Here is a 16,471-nt window from a genome sequence, read left to right on the forward strand (position 1 = left end):
CTGCCTGCAGCTCCCACTATCTGTGGACAGTGCAAGGACCAGGCCAGGCATGACTCCACCACGTCCTGTGACATCAGGGGCGTCCCAGAGAGGCTGAACCTGAGCTGAGAACACTGGGTTTAGATCCCTATTACTTATCCCAAATAACACACCAACTGCTTTTTGCCTGTAGCGCACTTTGTCCAAATTTAACTTTGACACTGATTGTCACTGCTTAAAAGCACGAAGCTTCAAATACAAATAATGCCTGTTCCCTTACACTTAAATACTCAAAGAGCCAGCATTCTCAGCAATTTATCAATACTTAATATTTTAGAGGACAAGTTGAGGTCTTGAGAAACTCTTGCCTTGTAGATATACTGGTTGTCACCAAAATCAGGGCACCAAGATTTCCTGAGTGGCAATCAGATCTTCTCCCAACTCTAATGAACGGAAACAATGGCAAGAAACAGCTTCTGGTTTTGAGTCGGGGGACGATGGCAGAGATGAACTTGCAACTCGAAAAGAAATGGGAGCATGATTAGTTATCAGCCGTTAAATGATTGTTGAGTCATAATCTTTCTAGTTTGAGGCCTGAAGATTAAAAACTGCCCACTTTACAAACACTGGGCTTCCAACAGGTATTGGCAGAATTCTGACATTTAGCTTCATCTTTCAGCTGAACCTCCCAAGGAGCCAACGATTCATCTCTGACCCTCCTCCTGAAACTCAGCCACTGTGTGGGGATAAGAGATTCTGAAGAGGAAACCTTGAAAGCCAAAGTGGGGAAATCCAGTCCCAGAAAGCATGGACACAGCACTTCTACCAGCAGAGGAAGTCTGCAAGGGGGGGAGAGAACGGCAGCCTGGGGGCCTCAGGACACGAGGAAGAGCCCAGCGGTAAGGGCCTGGGCTTCTTTCTCACCCCCAGGACAGCACATGGCAGGAGTCTCCAGCCAGGAACCACCCACAGGCTCAGTCAACAAAAGCGCCAAGACAAAACTCTAATTCAAAAAGATACATCCACCCCTATGTTCATAGCAGCACTATTTACAATAGCCAAGACATGGAAACAACCTAAATGTCCATCGACAGGTGAATGGATAAAGAAGATGTGGTACATATATACAATGGAATATTACTCAGCCATAAAAAAGAATGAAATAATGCCATTTGCAGCAACGTGGATGGACCTAGGGATTATCATACTAAGTGAAGTAAGTCAGAAAAAGACAAATATCATATGATATCACTTATATGTGGAATCTAAAATATGACACAAGTGAACTTATCCACGAAACAGAAACAGACCCACAGACATAGAGAACAGAATTGTGGTTGCCAAGAGGGAGAGGGGGTGGGGTAAGGAAGGACTGGAAGTTTGGGATTAGCAGATGCAAACTATTACATATAGGATGGATAAACAACAAGGTCCTACTGTATAGCACAGGGAACTCTATTCAATATCCTGGAATAAACCATAATGGAGGGCTTCCCTGGTGGCACAGTGGTTAAGAATCCACCTGCCAATGCAGGGGACACGGGTTCAAGTCCTGGTCCGGGAAGATCCCACAGGCCGCGGAGCAACTAAGCCCATGTGCCACAACTACTGAGCCTGCACTCTAGAGCCCGCAAGCCACAACTACTGAGCCCGCGCGCCTAGAGCCTGTGCTCCGCAACAAGAGAAGCCACCGCAATGAGAAGGCCGTGCACCGCCACGAAGAGTAACCCCCGCTCGCTGCAACTAGAGAAAGCCCACGCACAGCAACGAAGACCCAATGCAGCCAAAAATAAACGAATAAATAAATAAATTTATTTATTTTAAAAAAACCATAATGGAAAAGAATATGAAAAAGAATATATTTATATGTATATTTTTTTAAAAAAGAAAAGCTCCAAGAAAGCCTGTTCCCACCACTAAAGAACCTAGAAAAGGATGCCCAACAGAAGCAGAACCTTTTCAATGATACCCACGCTACTCCAACCACAGGCCAAAGGAGAAGGGCTCCCACCCACCCCCGTTTCAGTAGGACAGGCAGGAGGCAACTGCCCCCCCCTCCCCGCCCTGGCTTGGAGGAAGCAGGCGGCCACACTCAGATCCTCTGCGTGATGCCAGCCAGCCGGGTAGGGGCTGATCTTCTACCTCCCACCTGGAGGAAACAGACACCCAGCTCCCCTGCAGGGGCAGTGCCAGCTTTGCCTCCAGCCCCGCCCGCGTCAGGAGGGGAACAGGAGGTGAGAGGAGGGGTCAACTGGCATCTCTTCCCCCTCCCCCATCTTCCGGGCCAGCAGGGTCCGTCCGGTGGGAACTGCGTTCCCCTCCACAGTGAGGAGGCTGAACACCTGCACCTGCTCTCAGGGGCCCAGGGGCGCGGGGCTCTGGGAAGGTGTCAGTGGGGCTAAGGGGGAGCTAGACTCACACCCATGAGTGGTGAGGGGTGGGGTCACCAGGGGGCATCCAGGGCCCTGAGGCAGCAGACGTCCACCCTGCAAGGCCCGTGTCTGCCCATCAACAGGGACACTCCCCGCCAAGAAGAGTACACAGGATCCAGTCACCCGGCGTAAACCCAGGATGCCCGGGACACGAGTGAAACCCACCTGTCGTACCAAGAACAAGGATAGCTGCAACTCACATGAGAAAAGACAGTCGAGAGACGCAGCCCTGGGAGGACCTCAGAGCAGCTGTCATAAACGTGCTTCCACGAGAATCACAAACACTCGAAGAAAAAGCAAGCTGAAGAGCTACATCGCCACGTGACTCCAAAGCAGGGAGAAACTGATTATTTCTCTTCCTTCAACCTTAGTGACTTTTAGATTCTTTCCATCAGAGAATCATGTGCTAAGATAAGACCCCAACGTATCTGGACCCAACAGAGCAAATCAGACACTTATTGAGATCCTGCCACGTGCGAGGTCGCACTGGCTGAGCAGGGTCACGGAAACGCCCCACGAGCCTTGCTCTCTTGTTCAACCCAGCGATGGGGAGAGGCACAGGCAACATCACCAGCCCAGGCCAAGAGGGGTTAAATACCCAAAATGAGACAGAAATAAAACAATATGGGGCTCCAAAGAATGCGAGGGTGCCCTCAGCACGGTGTAGATAGCAGACACACAGTGAACGGGGGGAAACGAGGGAGGGGAAACAGAGAAGCAGAAATACAAGTGTCAGGGGAGCGTGTTGATCCAGAGGCCGAAATACGAGAGGATGCCGAGAAAGGAAGGAAAGACAGCACAACGCCAAAGTGCACGAGAGCCTCTTAAAGATCTGTTCGTGGTGAGTTGACGCAACGACCGGAACAGCGGGATGGCACACTGTGATCTTCTGTCCTTGAAAAGAGGACAGCAGAGGCCATTCCATTTTTAGTTAGATTCTGAGAATGCTTTGGTTTAAACGATACTGTAAATGGGAAGGAATGACTGATCAATGCAACTGGGCAGAGAAATGGTTTCTACCTTTGGCCAAACCCTGTCTTGCTAAATCAGTTAAAATAACTGCAACGATAACTAGCCCTCCTCTGACTGCATCTCAAGAGCAATAGGGCCACCGAGAGTGGCGCCCTCCTGTTGTCCACACGGCTGGAGGGCGCCTCTGCTGGCCATGGCGGGAGGGCGCTCACCAGAGGCTGGACCCTTGGTGGGGGGGCCGCTGCAGGGACGCCAAGCTTGGAGATGCAATGCTCTGACCCAAGTCAAACCCTAAAAGTTCTCCAGTGAGAACAAAACAAGCAACCAAAACATGGGCCAGAGGACGGCGAAGCTGGGGTCCCAGGGGGCCGCAGCCCTGAGGGAAACACTCAGAAGCCTCTTTGGGACCAGGGGTGGGAAAACGGAAATCGGACTACAGAGGTCATTTCTACCTTTATCTCTCTCCCCACCATGACCCCAAATCAAGCAGGCCTCTTGACATGCTGTGAACCCTGCTGCCATCCAATCCCCCTCCCCACTTCACCACCCCCGGATCCGTGATTCCCATGGTGGGCTCACCTACGTCCAGGCGCTGGGTGCCCTGGCCGGACACTGTGTAACAAGCCTGTGGTGACAATAACCACTTCTCTAATTAGCCTCCAAACGGTCCCTCTTGGACCCTCTTATTTTGTGATGCAGCATCTTTCTGACACTCCAGGGGACCAGGTTCCACCCAACTCACAGATCCAACAGAACATGAGTTTTGTTTTGTTTTGTTTTAACAAATTTATTTATTTTTATTTATTTTATTTTTGGCTGCGTTGGGTCTTCGTTGCTGCGCACGGCTTTCTCTAGTTGCGGAGAGCAGGGGCTACGTTTTGTTGCGGTGCGCAGGCTTCTCATTGCGGTGGCTTCTCTTGTTGCGGAGCATGGGCTCTAGGCGCGCGGGCTTCAGTAGTTGAGGCACGCGGGCTTCAGTAGTTGTGGCACGCAGGCTTAGTTGCTCCGTGGCATGTGGGATCTTCCAAGACCAGGGTTCGAACCTGTGTCCCCTGTATTGGCAGGCGGATTCTTAACCACTGCGCCACCAGGGAAGCCCCCAGAACATGAGTTCTTAATGGAGTCTTGCTACTAAGGTGTGCTCCGTGTCTGCAGACCAAGGTGTCCCCAGCGCCTAGACTGACCTGGTACCAACCACATGGGTGCTCACGAGGAACTTACAGAATGAGTAGAAAAAAGTCATGGAAGTGAGAACAAATCTACTAATGGTTTCAATCAAACACATTATTTAATGTGCTCAGGTAAGCAGAGTCTAACTTTGGTCCAATGCGTTCTCTTTACTGCAGGGGCTCATCAAGGATGCAAAGGGGCTCCACCCTGCCCCCTAGAGGCTGGCACTGCCTTGGAGGAGATGCACATTTCAGACGGCCAATGGCAACGGCCTGAGCGTGGGGCCCACCCCGCCCCCCAGCTCTCTGTCTGGCCAGGTCTAAGGGTGCAGTGTGCAGCCACAGAATAATACAAACTGGCTTTAAAAAGCTGAAGACTTTCTCATCCCTGGGGAAGCCCATCACGAGAGCTGTCACAGGGACACAGGGAAGAAACAGGGGCACAGTCATGCGGGGAGAGAGTCCAGGTCAAGGAAGGGCTCTGGGGCTGAAAAGGTTTTGGAAATCCACTCCTCACCCCAGGGCAATCTTTGGGGCCACCCTTTAGTCACTACACCTGTTGATCCCTCTGGGGACCGGGGCGGCCACAGACGCAGCTCCCCACCCTCGGGGGTCAGCGAGAGGCGCCCCGCGCAATGCCTTCCACACCAGCAGACCCCACTGCTTAACCTGCGTGGATAATTAGATTTCAAGCCCCAAACAGGATTAACTGTGAAACGAGGCTTCACCTCAATGTTGCGTCCATGCCGAGAGGTGCCTGGCCAGGCCGTCAGAACCCACAGGCTCACGTCTTTGCATGTGACTGATCTGACCAGAAGAAGGACAGGAGGTGTCGGCTGGTCAGATGCTCCAAGAAGTGGGGTCTCAGGCTGCTCAGGGGTGTTTCTTGCCTTTTTCAGACGTGTCTCTCTGACACTGTGAAGGCTCGGCAGAAACAAACCCAGTCCCCACCCTCCAGGCATCTCAGGACCACTCAGAGGGGCTCAGGGTCACAGATGAAGGGGAAGCAGCACAAAGGAGCAGAGAGCCGGCGCGAGAGCATCACCCAGACCCCACGCCGCCGGGATCTCCCCTGTGCACCACGCAGCACACGCAGAGACAAGACAAAGCCCCCGGTGGCCAGCACCTGCGCCCTGGGCCTCGGACACCAAAGAGGCGGCGCTGTAATCAGCCACGAAGCGCGTGTGTTCACTACAATTCTTTCTCCTGGGAGACTGGGCGCTTCTGTGACCTTTGTTCACCTCTGCTGGGAGAAGAGGGTAAAGCCCCCTGCTTCACAAAAAGCAGCCTGTCTGAAGGCACAAGCTGGTCACCACAAGGGCCGTGAAAGTTCGGGAAAGTTCGAGAAGCCTCACTGACGAAGAATGTCACACCCCAGGAAAAAAATCAACTGTCCTGACCACCATCTGGAGAGAAACACGAAAAGTTCACATGTGCACTTTCTGAACTTGGAACAGGTTACGCACCACGTTACTCAGCCTCTAAGATAAGGCTGGCTCTCAGGAAGCATAGGCTGAATGAACCCAGTTAACACAAAGGATTAAAAACCCTTCTTTTCTGCTCTGTGGACAGTAAAGGAAACCCCGAGGGGAGTAAAAGGTCAGCAAGTAGGCAACAGAAAGGAAGAGGTGGAGAAATGAGATGCGAAAGGGAGAGGGAGGTGAGATGGACAGAGCCACAGCCTTCACACCAGCACCGCGGGCCCCAATTCCCCAGCCCCGTCAGCCACTTGGTCTGCGGTTCCCCTCTGTTAGAGGGTAAATTCAAACAGCACCATGTTAAAGCCCTAACATCCAGGACCTCAGAATGTGACTATGCTTGAAGACAGGATCTTTAAAGATGTAATTAAGGTAAAATGAGGTCTTCACAGGGGCCCTGATCCCATATATGACTGGTGTCCTTATAAGAAGAGGACACAGAAACACATCATGTGAGGACACAGGGAGAAGACGGCCATCCACACACCCAGAATAGAGAACTCAGAAGAAACCAGCCCTGCCCACACCTGGAGTTTGGACTTCTGGCCTCCAGGATTGTGAGCCAGAATGTGGTATTTGTTACGGCGGCCGAGCTGACTCATACACTCTCCAGTACCTGCCATGCTCCCTGGAGCAAAGGCTCCCGCAGGCGTCTTTGCTGGAAGACCAGTCCAGCCTCAGTTCTCTAACTACCATCTCAGACCCACCAATAGCAACATAAGAATCCAGCCCCCGGCCGGCTGGGATGAGAGAGAAGGTCCACCCCCAGAGCGGCTACCTCAGGAAGCAGTGAGGCAGGAGGGGCCAGCACCTGCCCTAGACCTTCATGATGTATGTGCCCCCAGTTGCAGTGCTAAAAGTAGGCAGACCCCCAAACACAGGGTTGGAAAACAGCTGAGTATGGCCCTCCACCCCGAAAGCAAGGGGCTGGAGTGGGTGAGCAGCAGGGCAGGCGGCACGGAGGGGGGTCTGCAGGGCTTGGACCAACCCCCTCGAGATCTCCCACCCACACCCACCTCAGCTCAAAGATGGGAAAGGGGGGAAGCCACAGAGCAGGTGGAGGCTCCCTGCAGAAACCCTGAAAGGAAGCGCCTAGTGAGGTGCCTCTGCCTGCATTTACTGATGCAATAAGACGCACTTACTAATGAAATAAGATGCATTTACTGATGCAGTGAGATGCATTTACCAATCTCCCCTTAATCAATAGTGAACAGACCTGTCCCCTGCAAAGAAACCAAACAGAGCTTACCTGTCGGGGGTTTTCTGGGGCTCTGGATGTCTGGTGGCCGCCTGGTTGGACCGAGAGGACCCAGGTGAGAAGCAGCGGCCGGTCACGGTCACGGGGCCGTCGCCCCCCGCAGGCCCCTCCTCGGGCTCAGCATGGTGCCCAACTCCAAAGCTGAAAAGGCAAAGAGGCCGTCACTGAACGCGCTGAACTTGCACAAATGTGAATTGTATGCCCAGGAATACAAGTTTTAAAAAAGACCTCCAGAAGTTGTTTTTTTCAAGGAGACCGTCTAAAAGACAGACTCTTTGAAAGAAGTCCACAAGAAGCAGGTTTCTAGATGCCCCGTCAACTGACTGCAGGGACAAATGCCCACAGACGCCAGAAGAGCCACGCGAAGCCACTGGTCCCAGGTCACTGCCCTCGAGCTTCCCCTCCCACTCTCCCCTGACCCCCCGAAGCAGGCGGGTAAGGAACGGGCAGGCCTCCACCCTCTTGCAAGGCCAAGTTTACCTGTCAGGCATGCTTGGGGCCCAGATCACAGCCCATGTCCTTCCCAGGTCCTCCCAGGCTGCAGCCCTCACACCACCCCACAGGGACCGTCCTCATCTCAGACCAGGTTCCAGCCCACGGTTCTGGAAGGCTCTGCACGTGGCCCCTGCATGTTCCAAGGGAGGGAGTTCGAGTCCTGTCTATTTCCTTCGATCCAAGGATCCAACTGCTATTTCTGGGGGCCGAGGCACTGTTCTAGGGGTGGAGGAGACGGTGGGGACCGAGACGAAAGCTCGCCCTGCTGCAGGGGAGCGTCTGCTCACCTAGGCACCGCCACAGGGCAGAGGGGAGACAGCCCGCCACCCGGAGGATTTTAGCGCACGGCCCCGGAACACCGCTGAACCTCCCTAAGTCCAAATGAAATGCACTCACTCGAGGACTTAGCAGGGAGATCGGCACAGAGCAGAGGCTCCGTGGACGGGAGTCCTGAGCACCGTTGTGCCTGTGCATCTGAGATGGTCACTGCTTGTGACATGGTGTCCTTGGGTGGAGAACACATCACTCAGGGAAGTTAAACTAACTTACCCTGATCATTCAACAAGTGGAAGCAAAACCTGCCCTGTCTCCGACCTGACATGGAAGACGTCACGGGTCCAGAACGTAGAAAACCACTGCAGAAGGTCCTGCTGGGCACACCGGCTAAGAATCAGGCGTGGGAGCCAGAGAGCCTGGGCCGCCTCCTGACCTCATCCCGTCTCAGCAGGTGACCTGTGGGTGGATCACCCAACTCCCTAAGCCTCAGGGTCCCCAGCTACAAAATCGACACCAAGATAGTATCTCCCTCCAGGGCTTTTATGAGGATGAAGTGAGGGCATGCATGTAAAAGACTTAGGATCCAACACAGTAAATGTGAGACAACTGCTAGTTACCATGACTAGGACATGTCAAACAAGGCTCCCACTGTCAGGTGCTAAACACGTCAGCTACCTGCAAGCTGTAAAGGCTGCTGATGTTTACAGGTGATGCTGACCTTTTAGGATCAAAAGGGGAGACACCTGACACAAGATTATTTGACTGCTCAAAGCTGAATATCACCTGTACAAGCAAAGGCATTGAATGAAAGGTCCTCCAAGAATTTGTAAGTCTGGAAAGTGTTATAATGTTTATGTCGGGTGGAACACCTCTAAATTCGAGTAGCTAAGTTGACCACAAGTTTTACAGAAAAAAAAAAAAAAGGCGCATGGTCACACAGGCGTGAGGGTCTTTGAACGACAACGGGCTGGCGTGTCGGCAAGGTTACCAGGTCACATAACGACAGTGTATCATATGCCTGTCATCACCTCTAACCAACTCATTTGGAGAGGTCTCCCTCATCTCCAGAGAACTAACCTTTCCCTGGAGGCCCATCCAAATACCCCGGGACCACCTCCAAATGCATCTTTCATGCCTACACCTTCCAACTGACAACATACGTTTGGGAGATTTACTTTTTATAATGGGCAAAATAAGTTAATCTACAATTAAAGAAAAATGACATATAGTTGCCTGTCAAGCTGCTCACCACTTCAACCATTTTTGTCTATTTTTAAGAAAGTGGATGTTGCACTTTACAGCAGACAAAAAAAAGACAACATGATTCTTGAACCTGATGAACTGAAAAGAGTTACTAAGATACAGCACCTCCTCAGGAACAAACCTCTAGGGGCTGTTTCCATGGCCCCATCCGGCACCCACAGCCGGGACCTCCACCTCCCACACCCCCCGCCAAGCACAGCCCCAAAGGCGTGCTGCGGGGACCTGGCCGGCTGCACCGACACCCACAGAAGTGATGGAACTCTCTGGCCACTGATCGCTGATCAGGCAAAACAGTGCTTCTCACACAGTTTCACAGGCAGACACGACATAAACTTGAAATCTTAAAGAATATAGGAACTTGGGCAAAAAAGAAATGTCTTAACTTACTTTGAAAATATTTCAGGAACAAAGGACCTCTTGATGTCTGTTGAGTGGCTCTGATATCTTCCAGAAATTCCTGAGTTAATATAAAGTTTTCCTTCTGTCTAGCTTTCTCACACTAAATATTTAGAGTCATAACAGTGACTATTTAGACACTCAACAAATCCCAAGTTTCATGATGAGGCTATTTGGCCTGTTTGGAACGAAGTCTGGGGCCTCTCAAAAGGGGACAGAATACCTTTCATCAAAAAACTTAAATTCAGTATTTTACTGATCTCACGGGCCACTCTGTTTTCACAGAGTAAGAAGGCGCTTATGAAGACAAACTGAGAAATACATGAATGAAAGGGAATCGAAGAAAAGGCAAAGTTTTATAAGTAACTATAAAGTTTCAGAATGCTGTTGCCAGACCCTGTGGTCAGCTTAGAGGAGAATCACAGTTAAAGCTGAGGATCTTCACTATTGCTCACTGCTGTCAGGTGCACCGAGACGGGACCTGCATCCCAGCGATGCCACAGCTGCTTCCCGGGCAGAGATGATAGAACGTTGAGGATGAAGGATGCTGGCAACACAAGGAAGTTAAAACACAGGGACGTTCCCACCCAAGTGCCGACATCATGCTTTCAAACCACAGACACACAGGAAAGGTCCGGCAACAACTCAGCAGTGACACCCTGGCCCCAGCCAGGAAGGCATCTCCCGCGGTAGCCTGTCCATCAGCAGACCCTCGGGGCTCCACAGGATGGAGAGCGTGGCCCAGGACGGGGCACTCAGGTCTCAGAAAGAGCTTCCCAACTGGACGCCACCACGAAAACCGACAACACTTATCCAAAACATATGAATGGGCCCAGACCCTACCTGGTGCTCAAGTCCAGGGTCAAGCAGAACGAAGGGGCCTACCAGTCCTCACCATGGGGCTTCCAGGGGACGCCAAGCAAGCCCGAAGATGGGTTATCCAGGGGAAGCCTGTCCAAGGCCACACAGGACAGAAATGCAGCTGGATGAAGGGACTGCCGCCCTGGAAAAGGCAGGACACTTCTCCCCAAAACTAGCCCAGAGTTGCAGGGCAGTGAGGAGCAGGACACCCACCCCCCCCCACACACACACACACACACACACGGTAACTGACCAGATGACAGACGGAAAATACCCACTCTCCATAGCTGACATGTATACATGCATGCATTAGTTCAGTCCTTCGACCAGCCCTATAACACAAACTAAAGAATATCACCACCCCTCCGTGAAAGAAATAAAAGGCCTGGGTGAATGGAAACACACTAAGTTCCTAAATGGGAAGATAAAAAGCATCACAAAGATTTTGACTCCCTTCAAAGTAATTAATTTAAAAATTAAAACTAATTTTGTCAATGAAAGGCAGTATCCATCTGAAGTCATGAAAACTGACAACATAAAATAATAAATGGTAAGACTGCCCATTACAGAGCATTAAGGGAGACTATTACTCCCATCCCAGAGAAAGACACTGTAAAGCACAAGTAATTAAAACAGCGCAGTGCTGGCATAGAAATCCATGCTAGCATCCATCACAAAGGGCTGGGCTTATGAATATGAGTGTTACAATGTCATTATAGCAGCACATGCTATCCTGAGCGGAGACTGAGTCCGAATCACCAGGCTTCCACAACTGGCACACACAGGACCCGTGGGACTGGAATCCCTGGGCTCCCCCTGCTCCCTGACTCCTCTGACGAGGTCACCCAAGATGAAGGTAACACCGTGATGACTGCAGAGATGGCCATGACCCTTGACCAACCACCTCGTATACATCAGATACCTCACCAAATGCTCTACGACCTCCCACGTCAGAGGTTCCCAAAGATTAGGAGTAAATGCATGTGAGACACATAATGAGACACCCATAAATGAGTGGTTCTTAACTAGGAATAAGTAAATATTGTCAATTCTTTAAGGCAGAATTATCATCCCATTTGACGGATGGAGAAACCAAGCCCGGGAGACAACACAGTACCCGCCTAGGTCACACGGAAGAGCCGAGATTTCTATCCACAGATGTTTGAATCCACCCCACCTGCTTTATTATCTTGTTGATAAAATATCATCTGTGTGATAAGAAAAGAGAATAGACACCGTTTGCACTTATTTGCAAGGCTGCTCCTCATTTTTGTGTCTTTCAATTCCATTGTTTGGAGCATAGTTGGTTTTTTTTTTCCTTTAGAGAAGAAAACAGCCAAAAGGAAGAGCCTGAAATTCAAAGCACAGAGGATAACTGGAGCGGGTGGGCATAGGGGGTGGAGGGGATACCCTGCTTGCAGGTAACTAAGATTTCAGTGATCAGGCGTAAAATAAGGAGCCCTTTTAACCTGATAACAGGCACCTACCAGGCACCTCCTGCGGGCAGGTGGCCAACACGAGGAAGAGGCACCAACACCCTCCCCATTAAATTAGGGCAGGAAGCCCACGGTTACAGTATTAGCCACAACTGTTTTGAGGTTCTAGACAATACAGTGAGATAAGGAACAGAAGTGTGGTGTAAATGTTGACTAGAAAAAGATAATAAGCCTGGCATTATTTACAGACAAAATGTTGGACAACTGGCTGGAAAATGTTAGCGCTCCCATGAGCACCTAATAAGGTGGCGATGCCAGAGCCCACACGTCCATGGCTCTTCTGGACGAGGCTCCAAGACGATGAGAACTTCTAACGGGAGAAGAGTGTCATCCACAGACGCAACAGAAGCCACCTACTTAAGAAATATGTACCATCCGGAGAAAGCCACGGTCCGAAAGGATACATGCACCCTGACACTCACTGCAGTGCTGTTTACAATAGCCAAGACATGGAAGCCACCTAAATGTCCATCGACAGAGAAATGGATAAAGAAGATGTAGTACACATATATACACAATGGAATACGAGTCATAAAAAATAATGAAATAATGCCATTTGCAGCAACATGGATGGACCCAGAGATGAACCTACTAAGTAAGTCAGACAGAGAAAGACAAATATCATATGATATCACTTACATGCGGAATCTTAAAAAAAATGATACAAATGAACTTACAAAACAGAAACAGAGGGGCTTCCCTGATGGCTCAGTGGTTAAGAATCCGCCTGCCAATGCAGGGGACACGGGTTGGAGCCCTGGTCTGGGAAGATCCCACATGCCGCAGAGCAGCTAAGCCGGTGCTCCACAACTACTGAACCTGCGCTCTAGAGCCCGAGCTCACTGAAACTAGAGAAAGCCTGCGTGCAGCAACAAAGACCCAACGCAGCCAAAAGTAAATAAATAAAATAAATAAATTAAAACAAAAAAAATTAAAAAAAAAAACAGAAACAGAGAACGAACTCATGGTTATGGAGTCAGGGGTGGGGGAAGGATGGGGGGGATATACTGGGAGTTTAGGACTGACGTGTGCACGCTGCTACATTTAAAATGGATAACCAACAAAGCCCTACTGTAGAGCACAGGGAACTCTGCTCAATACTCTGTAACAACCTAAATGGGAGAACAACTTGAAAAAGAATAGATACATGTATATGTATAACTGAGTCACTTTGCTGTACACCTGAAACTAACACAACACTGTTAATCAACTAGACTCCAATACAAAATAAAAATTAAAAAAAAAAAGAAAAGAAAAGAAATACATACCAGACCCTTGGAAGAAAGCAAAAGGTTGAGTGAGGAACCTGAGAGACACCTGCAGGAGGACATGAAGGTAGAAATGCACCACTTTCTGGGGAGGGAAGCCCACTCCCCTGCCAGTGAACAGCAGACCAGGACCGCCTCCCCCAACCTAATGAACACCCCAGTTGGCCGGGGGCCCTGCCCACTGACCCACAGGCAGCAGCAGACACAGGTCCAGAGCCCAGGAAGGAGTCTGGACAAGGCGAATGACAACATAAGATCAAGAACTACGACCATTCACACTCAACAAGACACAGTGGAGCCCTCACCTGCCACCAATCCTGATGGATTAATGGCAAACATGATAAAACAGCCCAAGAGGAAATCTGGAAGAATAATGTTACAAAACCTGGGTGAGGAAGAGCTTTTAAGCCAGATTCTTCACCGGGAGGCCAGGAAGGAGAAATCAGCTCCTTTACAGCAGAAGACCCCCTGTGCAAAGTCCAAAGACGCGCAAAAAGCCTCAGGAGAAACTACCATCAACGCAGGCAGCAACCTGCACTCAGTAAATCTCTCGTTTATTAAAATAACATAGGATGAGCAGCCCAACATAAGAACAGGGAGAGAACAGAAGCAAACAATTCGCCAAATACACACGTGAAACACTCAACTTCACAAGTAACCATGGAAACATAAATTATAATAGCCACAAATGAGCCACAAATTTTGATGCATCTGATTGCTGAAAAATTTAAAAACTGGGATGATCCCCGAGAGCTGGGGATGGCCTGGGAGCAGGGAGGCTCTCCTGAGTCGTAGGTGGGGTTCCCTGAACAGGCTCTGGGGGGACAACGGGGCAGCATCCCCTAAACTTCAGTCTTAGGAGCGGGAATCCCACTTCTCGTAACTGATCCTCACCCGCACGTGTGCGACGGGAGAGCTGGAAACAACCCAGACACACCTGCTCAATACCACCCCCTGCAGCTCCCAGCAACGGCTCCCACCAGGCATGCACGCAGAACCCGGGGTGCCTCCAGCCTTCCTTCCTCTCACACCTCCCGCCCGTGCAGCCCACCAGGCCACTTAATTTTGGCAGGAGAAGCATCTGAAATCCATCCACTGCCTTCCAACACCAGGCCACCACTCCCATCTCACCTGGACCCGGCTCCCAGCACCCGCTGCATCTTCACCCCCTCTCAAGCCAGCAGTGGGCTTCGGACACACCCCAACGCCCACCGACAGCCGCCAGCCCAGACCCAGGGGCCCTGCGTCCCCTTCAGGCTCCCAGGGAGCGCTGACCCAAGATCCACCCTGCCCACCGGCCTCCCCCAAGTCCTGCCGCTCCCCTCCTTGTGGCCCTTGCATGTTCTGTGTCCTCTGTCAGGGGTGACCCCACCTTTCTTCCTCCTCCCCTTGAAACTGAGTCCCAATAAAACCAAATTCCCCCGCCAAGTTTCTGATTAACCTCTCTATCCAAAACGTTATTCCCTTTCTTGGTGTGCACCTGTTCCCCTCAAGAATGAGGAGTTACAAAGAAAAGGGGGGACTGAAACCGAGCAGGACCCTTCGGGGACCTCCCGGGTACAAAAGCCCCTCTATGTCCCCGTTCCTTGTTTGTAGAAAAAGGCTTTAGTCTCCTAGGGCTTCCCTGAGTTCCAAAGAGCAGACTCAAGCAGTTACTAATTAGGGAAGGGAGGAGATAAAGAAACAAAGGAAAAGCCGGCCAGCGAGAAAAGTTATGACAATAGTTTATCAATAAAACAGAGTCCTAGCTCCTTCTCAAGGGATAAACGTAACAATCTGATGCATATCTTTGAGTTGTTCTGCAGAAACTAAGACCCCCCCTCACCCCCCAGGTGGAGGATGTTGACTACATGCTGAGCAAAAGCGTAGACCCCAGACTGGCTGGAACCAGAAGGCTGGTGCTGAAGATTCCTGTCACCTCACCACCAACCAATCAGAAGCTGCAACCCTCACTCCAAATGCTGCCCTTGAAAACCCCTTCCCTGAAAGCCATCCGGGATTTTGGTCTTTTGAGTGCGAGCTGCCCATTCTCCTTACTTGACACCCGCAATATAAACGCTGTCCTTTCCTTCACCACAACCCACTGTCTGTCGATGGGCTTTGCTGCACTCAGGCGAGCGGGCCTGAGTTCAGTTTGGTAACACCCTCCCCATATCCCCTCCACCCCGTCCCGGCCCTGGGACCCCGCTGGTCCTGCAAACACATCCAGGGGTGCTGGGGCTGCTTTCCTGCTACTGACACTGTGTCTGTGTCCCCACCAAGGAGCCACTCTGCAGCCGGGGACCACATCTGCCTGGACACTGTAACATCCTCAGCTCTCGGCAAAGGCCAAGGGTTCAAAGCTTTGTTGAGCACATGAAAACACATCCCAGTGGGAGCCTGGTGACAGTCTTCCAGGGCAGGGATTCTCTGGGCCGGTAGGCGAACCTCACGAAGCGAGGGCCTGGCTCAGCCCCGGGGAGCAGCCTGCCTCCTCCAAGGCCTCAACTTCTCAACCCTGTGATGAGAATGAAACAGTCCCAAGCTCACTCGAGGACTGAACGATGCAACTCCTACAAGTGCTCCTCACAAGGCAGAGGCAGCACTTGACAAAGGGTGACTAGTAGATGGAGGAGGGAAAGGGCTAAGGGCTAAGGCAATGCTCATGTAAAAAGGAGGAGAGTAACGAACATGCATGGGCCTGTCCAGGAATTTGACAGAAAAAGACCCAGAAGAACCCTGAACAGCTCTGACCGGCGGGAGGCCGCCAGGATGAACAGAGAGCGAGAGAAACTCTACTCTGCAGACTTCTGGGTTGGAGTTTTCACAATAAGGAATGCGAATTCCTTATGTAGAATTAACATGTATCTTTCTAGGAAGAACTGTAGTCAAGGTTCAGACCAGGGGTCCTGCCTGCTTCTCCTCGCTCCCTGCCCCACACCCTGGCTCTCCCAGCGGTCTCCCTCCCTCTGCTCTGGCAGCCGCTTCTCCCGCCCATTCTAGGAATTCCAGAGAATTCCTGCCCTCTCCCTCCAACAATGAGGCCATTAACTGCTTCCGGGAGGTCACATGAATACGATCTCACGGGTCCTTTGTACATGCTGTTTCTAGAAATGCAAAGTATTTGCCTCTATTTTCTTTTTTCTTTT

The 16,471-nt window shown here is 51.0% G+C and overlaps 1 protein-coding gene across 6 annotated transcripts in view; it reads right to left on the reverse strand.

Moving 5' to 3' along the window:
* The window catches only part of GRB10 (growth factor receptor bound protein 10), a 208,663-nt gene that overhangs the window by 167,102 nt on the left and 25,090 nt on the right, over positions 1 to 16,471 (reverse strand). For 4 of the 6 annotated variants that reach the window (XM_061198300.1, XM_061198299.1, XM_061198298.1 and 1 more), the window contains one exon: positions 7,280 to 7,429. The gene's annotated coding sequence lies outside the window, so the exon portion shown is untranslated. Of the gene's footprint in view, positions 1 to 7,279; positions 7,430 to 7,768; positions 7,784 to 16,471 lie in introns of those variants that run through there. The other 2 variants (XM_061198302.1, XM_061198305.1) reach the window with 2 other exon arrangements.

Source organism: Eubalaena glacialis, chromosome 8 (assembly GCF_028564815.1).
Source record: "Eubalaena glacialis isolate mEubGla1 chromosome 8, mEubGla1.1.hap2.+ XY, whole genome shotgun sequence".
Classification (NCBI taxonomy): domain Eukaryota; kingdom Metazoa; phylum Chordata; class Mammalia; order Artiodactyla; family Balaenidae; genus Eubalaena; species Eubalaena glacialis.